Consider the following 7,500-nt stretch of genomic DNA (forward strand, 5'->3'; position numbering starts at 1 on the left):
GGGGATGTGCTATTGTGTGGTGTGGGTGTGGCGTGGGTGTGGTTTGGGTGTGGTTTGGTGAGGGTGTGGTGTGGGTGTGGTGTGGGTGTGTTGTGGGTGCGGTGTGGATGTGGTGTAGTGTGCTGTGGTGTGCTGTAGTGTGGTGTAGTGCGGTGTTGTGTGGTGTGGGTGGGGTGTGGTGTGGTGTGGTGTGGATGTGGTGTGGTGTGGTGTGGTGTAATGTGGTGTGGTGATGGCACTGAATTGATTAGAATGAACATGCTGAAAATTCTAGTTGACGGCACTTGGTGTGGGTGTGGTGTAGTGTGCAATGGTGTGGTGTGGTACGGTGTGGATGTGGTGTGGTGTGGTGTGGTGAGGTGTGGTGTGGTGTGGTGTGGTACGGTGTGGTGATGGCACTGAACAGATCAGAATGAACATGCTGAAAATTCTAGTTGACGGCACTTGGTGTGGGTGTGGTGTGGTGTGCAATGGTGTGGTGTGGTGTGGTACGGTGTGGTGTGATGTGGTGTGGTGTGGTGAGGTGTGGTACGGTGTGGTGTGGTGTGGTGTGGTGATGGCACTGAACAGATCAGAATGAACATGCTGAAAATTCCAGTCGACGGCACTTCACGGTCAGCCTCCTTGCTGTCGGAATCTTGCTGTGTCACCGGGGATATCGAATCAATGTACGTTTCTCTTCAAAGAATAAAGCTTTCTGATCTTGTTCATGGCTAAACAAACACTCCCACAACATCTGATCAATCGTGAAATCAAATTACGTACGGAGCACAACCATAATAATTAAATCCAGACACGTGTACTAATCGAAGTTATGGACAATGCACTGCATTTGTGCATGGGCGACAGGATAATCAATTCCCTCGTGGTTCCTGTTGTTGTTGTTGTTGTTGCTTGTTGTTTCTTTGTTAATTTGTTTCTTTACTCTTATATATATATATATATATATATATATATATATATATATATAGATATATACATACCTTCAAAGCTTAAACATATGGCGTATTGTATATGGAATTGTCCGCACAGCCACCACCACACTCACAATTCTCCACCTCCTTCCCTCCTTCCCATCCTACCGCCCGAGAATACCTGAGCTGAATGTTCACAATCATTATGAAAGAAGCAAAAGGCACACATCACCAAAGCGTCATTCACGCGCATCCAGCATCCAAGCCAGACAGCTGCATGTGTGAGATGACGCACGCGAGGGCAGATACGAACGACGGAGCAGAAGTGAAAAACTAATTCCCTGGTCAGAGTATAATAATTAGATATATATATATATACCTTGGCCGAGAGAGTGGGGATGTACTTGGGCAAGACACTCTCCACTATAATCAAATTCTAGCCCAAATAGTCTGTTGCCTCCTCTGCTGTTCTGATGGTCATAGTCGGACACGACTGACTATCATATATATATATATATATATATATATATATATATATATATATATATATATATATATATATATATATATATATAAGATGGTACATTCGGCTATGCAGGCATCAATAGAACCAATAGAACTGTCAGAGCGAAATCAGTTTGTTGTTATAGTTTCTTGATGATGTTGTGTGAGCAGACACATGTGAGGTAGAGAAGGGTTAACCCTTAATAACCCTGACCATCGTCAAGGCCACTTCATATATTTCTGCCCCCCCCCCCCCCCCCCCCCCCCCCCCCCCCCTCTCTCTCTCTCTCTCTCTCTCTCTCTCTCTCTCTCTCTCTTGTAGTAATACACTTCAAAATGAATTCCTCTGAATTTGGCGCATTTAAAGATTGATTATTTGAGAACTAAGTAGCCTACCTATAGATTATTGGACGTATTTGAGTGTTTTGCATCAATAGATCATTGTCAGTTTCGAAAACCTAAATCTGTATCTTGCGAAAGTTTACTAGTAGAGGGTTTTTGATTGGGTTTTTTTGTTGTTGTTTTTGTTGCTTTTTTGTGCTAGTGTTTTATTTAATTCCTTAAAGCTCAGGTATAAAATCCTGAATGCAGACCAAAGCACACAAAAGAGCAGTGAAGTAACTGCACAATAAAAATCGATTAATGTAAGTATCACGAAGCATGAATATTTCCTATGAATTTGCTAATTATATATTACATATTTTATAAAATATATATTCATATATATTCATCAATATCATTTTCTGATTCAACAGTTGCAATTTCTTGCTTTCTTTTTCTTCTTCTTGTCCTCTGTCTCTTCCTCCTCCTCCTTCTTCTTCTCTTTTTTTTTTTTTTTTTTTTTTTTTTTTTCCTTGTACACAAGGTTATATTTTGACTTTTCACGACATCAATGTGATTCAACATTCACATAGCAAAACATTTGGTCCATCAATGATCATCGAAAAAAAAGAAGAAGAAAAAAATCATTAATCTGTTGAGATACAAGGGTTTTTTCAATATGATAATACTTATAATAGTAATAATAAGATGAAGAACAATAACAAATAATAAAGAACAAGATAAACAAGATACCAAATGTCACATCATGGCATGTATACATGTTGAAATAGTTTCAAGGAGCACCAGTTGTTGTTTTTTGTTTTTTGTTGTTGTTTTTATAAAGTGTGTTATTAGAGGATTATTATAATTATGTTATCCATTACCTGTGGCGGCTTACTTCTTTTATCAAAAATTGATGTACAAACATGTCAAATTTTGCAGTATACTCATTTCTGATATTGTTAAAAATTCTATCAAACATGCATCATTCATATACTGCATTATGATGGCAGTTTTCATTTTACTCAATGTTCTATTACCAACACAGAGTATGGTAGCCATTTTTTAACAAAATCACAGTAATTCATTTCCATTGTGTGTATATGCTTTTCTAACTTGTATCTATACTTGAGGTCAAGCAGGAATGCTTGCAGAGTTGGTTTTATTTGATTGATTCTACTCCTGTGTATAAAAAATTTTGCCCATAATAACATTAAATCTAAAGTATCATCCATTGTATTTTTATCATCAGTTCCAAACAATGCCAACTCAAAGTTCAATGACAGTCGTTCACAGTTTTCTCATTTCTCTCTCAATAGCTTATTAAAGTCCTGCCAAAAGGTTTGCGTAACTGGACAAAACCATAAATAATGTTGCACTGTGTCTTTTTCAATATAACAGAAATTGCATTTGTCATCGTCAACTACACCCATGTTTTTTAGGATGATATTTGATACTAAAATTCCATGACATATTCTAAGCTGAAACCATTTCATCTTTATTTCTTTGATTCTATTTATCTTTTTCAATGTTTTCTTCCAGTCAATCTGTGTACCTAACCTATTTTCCCATTTCATAAAAGCTTTCATGTCAAAAATTTCGTTTTTCTCCAAGATTATATCGTAATAAATCCGTGTTCCCTTTTTTACCCCACAAATGGTTTTTAACGCCTTACTATTTTCATTGTTGTCATGATTCTCTAATATTATATTTCTTTTTCTGATGTATTCTTTGATTGATTGAATGCAACTAAGGTAATTTAGGTAATTCGTTCTTATTCCCCACTTCTTAAAAAAGTCTTCCTGCCTTAAAAACTGGCAGTTTTCATCCAGAATATCACGCACGAAAAATGCATTTTTTGCAGTCCAGTTCTTAAAATGAAAAGGATTGTTGTCGATTCTAAATTTAGCATTTAAAAAGATGGGTTCAGCTAATAACTCTTTACTGTTATCTAGTTCAGTATGTGTGTTGAAACTGTCATAAGCTTTCATAACGTCTTTCCAAAAGTTATTATAATTATCTTTTAAGAACCTCTTTGAGCCATAACAGTTTAACCTAGCTATTTCCGGGCAAGTGGTTTGTAATATTCTTTTCCATTTGAAATTTCCTACATAGAGTTTCCTCACCCAGGACAGTTTCAGTGCTTGTATAAATGCGTGTATGTTTGGTAATCCAATGCCCCCATTTTCAATACTGTGAACTGAATGTATTCGTTTTATTTTGTCCGGCTTCTTGTCCCATACAAATTCAAAACACATATTCTGAAGTTTTTTAATTTCATTGTCTGGTGGGTTTGGTAACAACATCCACAGGTACACTAGTTTAGACAGTATGAGGGATTTTAATATAGCTACCCTTCCTAGTGGTGTACACGATCGTTTAGACCAAATCTTGAATAAATTTCTAACTTCCATTAGTTTGTCTTCTACGTTAAATTCTGTCAAGTGTGATAGATCATTCATAAACCAAATGCCAAGGATTTTAAATTTCTTAGGATTCCAATTCATACGTTTTTCTGTTAAATACTTTACATTTGAATTCTTATTTCTACCTAACCATACATTAACTGTTTTTTCAATATTTAATTTTAAACCTGAAATTTCTTCAAAAGAATTTAATGTATCAAATAACTTATTGTAAGATTTTCTATCTCCGTCAAGCGTGAATGAAGTGTCATCTGCAAACTGGCTTATTTTGAATTCTACGTCTGAAATCTGTATCCCTTTAATTTCTTCATCTTCCCGAATTTTACACGCTAGTATCTCTGCACACAATACAAATAAATATGGTGATAGTGGATCCCCTTGTCTACACCCTCTGCCTATGGGGAAGCTTCGAGACCTTTTTCCGTTAACTATCACATAGGCTTTGATATTATTATAAAAGGTATGTATCCATTGACTAATATCCTTTCCAAAACCAAACGCTTTCAGAACATTTTGAATATAATTCCAATTGACAGAGTCAAAGGCTTTCTCAAAGTCTATGGAGACTAAAAGACCAGGCAGATTTCTTTTTTCTAGGTAGTTTATCATGTCGTACAATGTTCGTATATTGTCTCCTATGTACCGTCCTGCTATAAACCCTGTCTGGTCCTCGTGAATAAGTTTTGGTAATACTGTTTTCATCCGGTTTGCAATACAAGTTGACCCAATTTTATAAGTGACATTAACGAGAGAAATTGGTCGCCAATTTGTTAAGTATTCCCTAGGTTTATCCCCCTTCGGTAAACATATTACAAGTCCTTCTTTTTGTGTGATAGACATTTCCCCTTTAGTAAAGCCCTCATTTAGTGATCGAATTACAAAATCTCCTAGCTGTCTCCAAAAGAACTTAAAAAAATTAACAGTCATTCCGTCAGTTCCTGGGCTTTTGTCGTTTTGCATGTTTTTTAATGCTTGCGAAGCTTCTTCTTTACTTATCAGTCCCTCTAATTCGTCAGATTCGTCTTTATTCAATGTTGGTACTTTTGTGTAAAGATCGATATCTATCATTCTACAATTTCTATTTTTATAAAGTTCCTCGTAAAACGTCTTTGTTTCTTCTAACATTTCTTCTCTATCCGATAAAACTCTACCGTCTTCTGTCACCAGTTTCAACATCTGTTTGCTTACAAAGTGCCTTTTCTCCAAAGAACAAAAATATTTATCTATTTTTTCCCCTTGAGATGCCCATCTTGCCTTAGACTTTAAAATTATTCCTTCCATTTTTGTTTTCCTATATTCAGCTAGATGCAATTTTTTCTCATTTAGCAGTATTAGATCACCTTCGTTTAAGGGTGACTTTCTCTCTAAATTTTGTATTTCGTTTTCTAATTTTTGTTCATGCTGTTTTGATTCCCTTGTCCTATGTATGCTATATGTAATTGACTTTGCTCTGATTTCCATAAGAAGCGTATCTAAAAACAGTTGGTCTGATATCATGAACTGAATCTTGTCATTAGGTATCTGGTTCAGGTTATCTCTTGCATATGGAAATACTGCATATTGACCTTTGATTTCTTCAATAGTTTCATTTATAAGTTTTACGTATGCATGATCTTTGAGTAATGAAGAGTTAAATTTCCACAAGGTTTTAATTTTCTCCTCAGTCTTAAAGGTGAGTTCAGTCAATATCAAGGAATGGTCACTTCTATATCCATAAACAATATCTACATTGGTAACATAAGTAATCAGTGTATCTGAGACTAAAAAGAAATCAAGTCTACTTTGCTGGAATGGGTTTGTTCTCCTCCAACTATATCGGAGAACTTCTGGATTTAGCTCTCTCCAAACATCTACCAGTTCTAAATGAGAAATCATTTCAAATACTACTTCTCTAGCTTTGGCATTGTTAATGTGTTTATAATTATAATAATCGAGACTTGGATTTAATACAAGGTTCCAATCTCCTGCAATGATCACATCCAAGACATCTAGCGCTATAATCTTTTCTTTAATTTCTTCGAAAAAATCAGGTTCGTCTTTGTTTGGACCATAAATATTTACGAGCACTATATGTCTACCCATTGTATTTAACACCAGTATAATGTAGTTTCCTTTTTTATCCCTTATTGTCTTTTTAATTTTGAAATCAAAATTATTGTTCAGTAATATAGCCACTCCTCTCGATCTGCTGTTATTTGAGGAAAATACACATTCATAACCCCATTCAGTTCTAATCTGTTGCTCTAATGTCTTAGTGAAGTGGGTATCCTGTAGGAAATACACTGAACAGTTTTTCTGTCTTAAATGTTGAAATACATCTCTTCTTTTTTGGAAATTACCTAGACCTTGGCAGTTGAGAGATGATATTGTAAAGCTACACATTACTAGTTTGCTTGTCTGGTATAAAACTAATGCTCCTTATTTTCATTGTGTATTTTTCAGACATGCCGTGTTTATGTTTATCATGACGTAAAGCATAAGTTTGACAAAAATGAATATTATCAAAAATAAAGCGTGAAATGTACGTAACTTGAAAAAAGAAAAAGAAAATATATTGAAAGTGACAAAACATTCTTCTGCGGATGGGTTTCGCTGGGCCTTTAGCACATGAAAACACAAGTACTGTCATGGATTAGTAAAATATACATGTATAAATCAGTTCACCGATACACGGTTACTTACGTAAACATGTAGAAGTCATAGAACACATGAACTGAAGTAACCCCATGTAACTTTCTCTGGGGACATAAATATTGCAAGAGGAAGAAAAAGCAACACACACACTAAAAACAACACACACAAAGTAGCAATACAGCTTCCATTTCTTTTTTCAATTATATACCTAAAAAGACAACACCGAAAAGCAAACCAAAACGGAAAATGTGGTCTTCGCATAGATTTCAACCAAGGGCCACAACCCTCCCCAACCTTCCGCACCGGCATTGTACTGCACCCCCTCCCTCCCCCCCAGGCCCCATGCCCCCTTCCCCCCTCCCCTTCACCCTCCCCGCCCCGTAGAGGACAGCAGGGGGAAAAATCATGCTTGTGCGGGAGAACAAAACAAAACAAAACAAACTCACACACACACACACACACACACACACACACACACACACTCAAAACAACAACAACAACAACAACAGCAAACACACACACACATACACACACACACACACACACACACACACACACACTCACACTCGCACAAAAACGTGCACTACGTGACCAGATCAAAACATCTGAGCTGATTTCATAACACCCTTCTTCTTCTCTTACTTCTTTAAATGAATCAGCATAGCAGCAGCAAGAGTACAACAACAACAACAACAACGATA

The 7,500-nt window shown here is 36.2% G+C and overlaps 1 protein-coding gene across 1 annotated transcript in view; it reads right to left on the reverse strand.

The window, feature by feature from the left end:
- Positions 1-7,500, reverse strand: part of LOC143283367 (uncharacterized) — a 10,233-nt gene that overhangs the window by 2,581 nt on the left and 152 nt on the right. The gene's annotated exons all lie outside the window — the stretch shown is intronic.

The sequence above is a fragment of the Babylonia areolata genome, chromosome 6 (genome assembly GCF_041734735.1).
Source record: "Babylonia areolata isolate BAREFJ2019XMU chromosome 6, ASM4173473v1, whole genome shotgun sequence".
Lineage (NCBI taxonomy): Eukaryota > Metazoa > Mollusca > Gastropoda > Neogastropoda > Buccinidae > Babylonia > Babylonia areolata.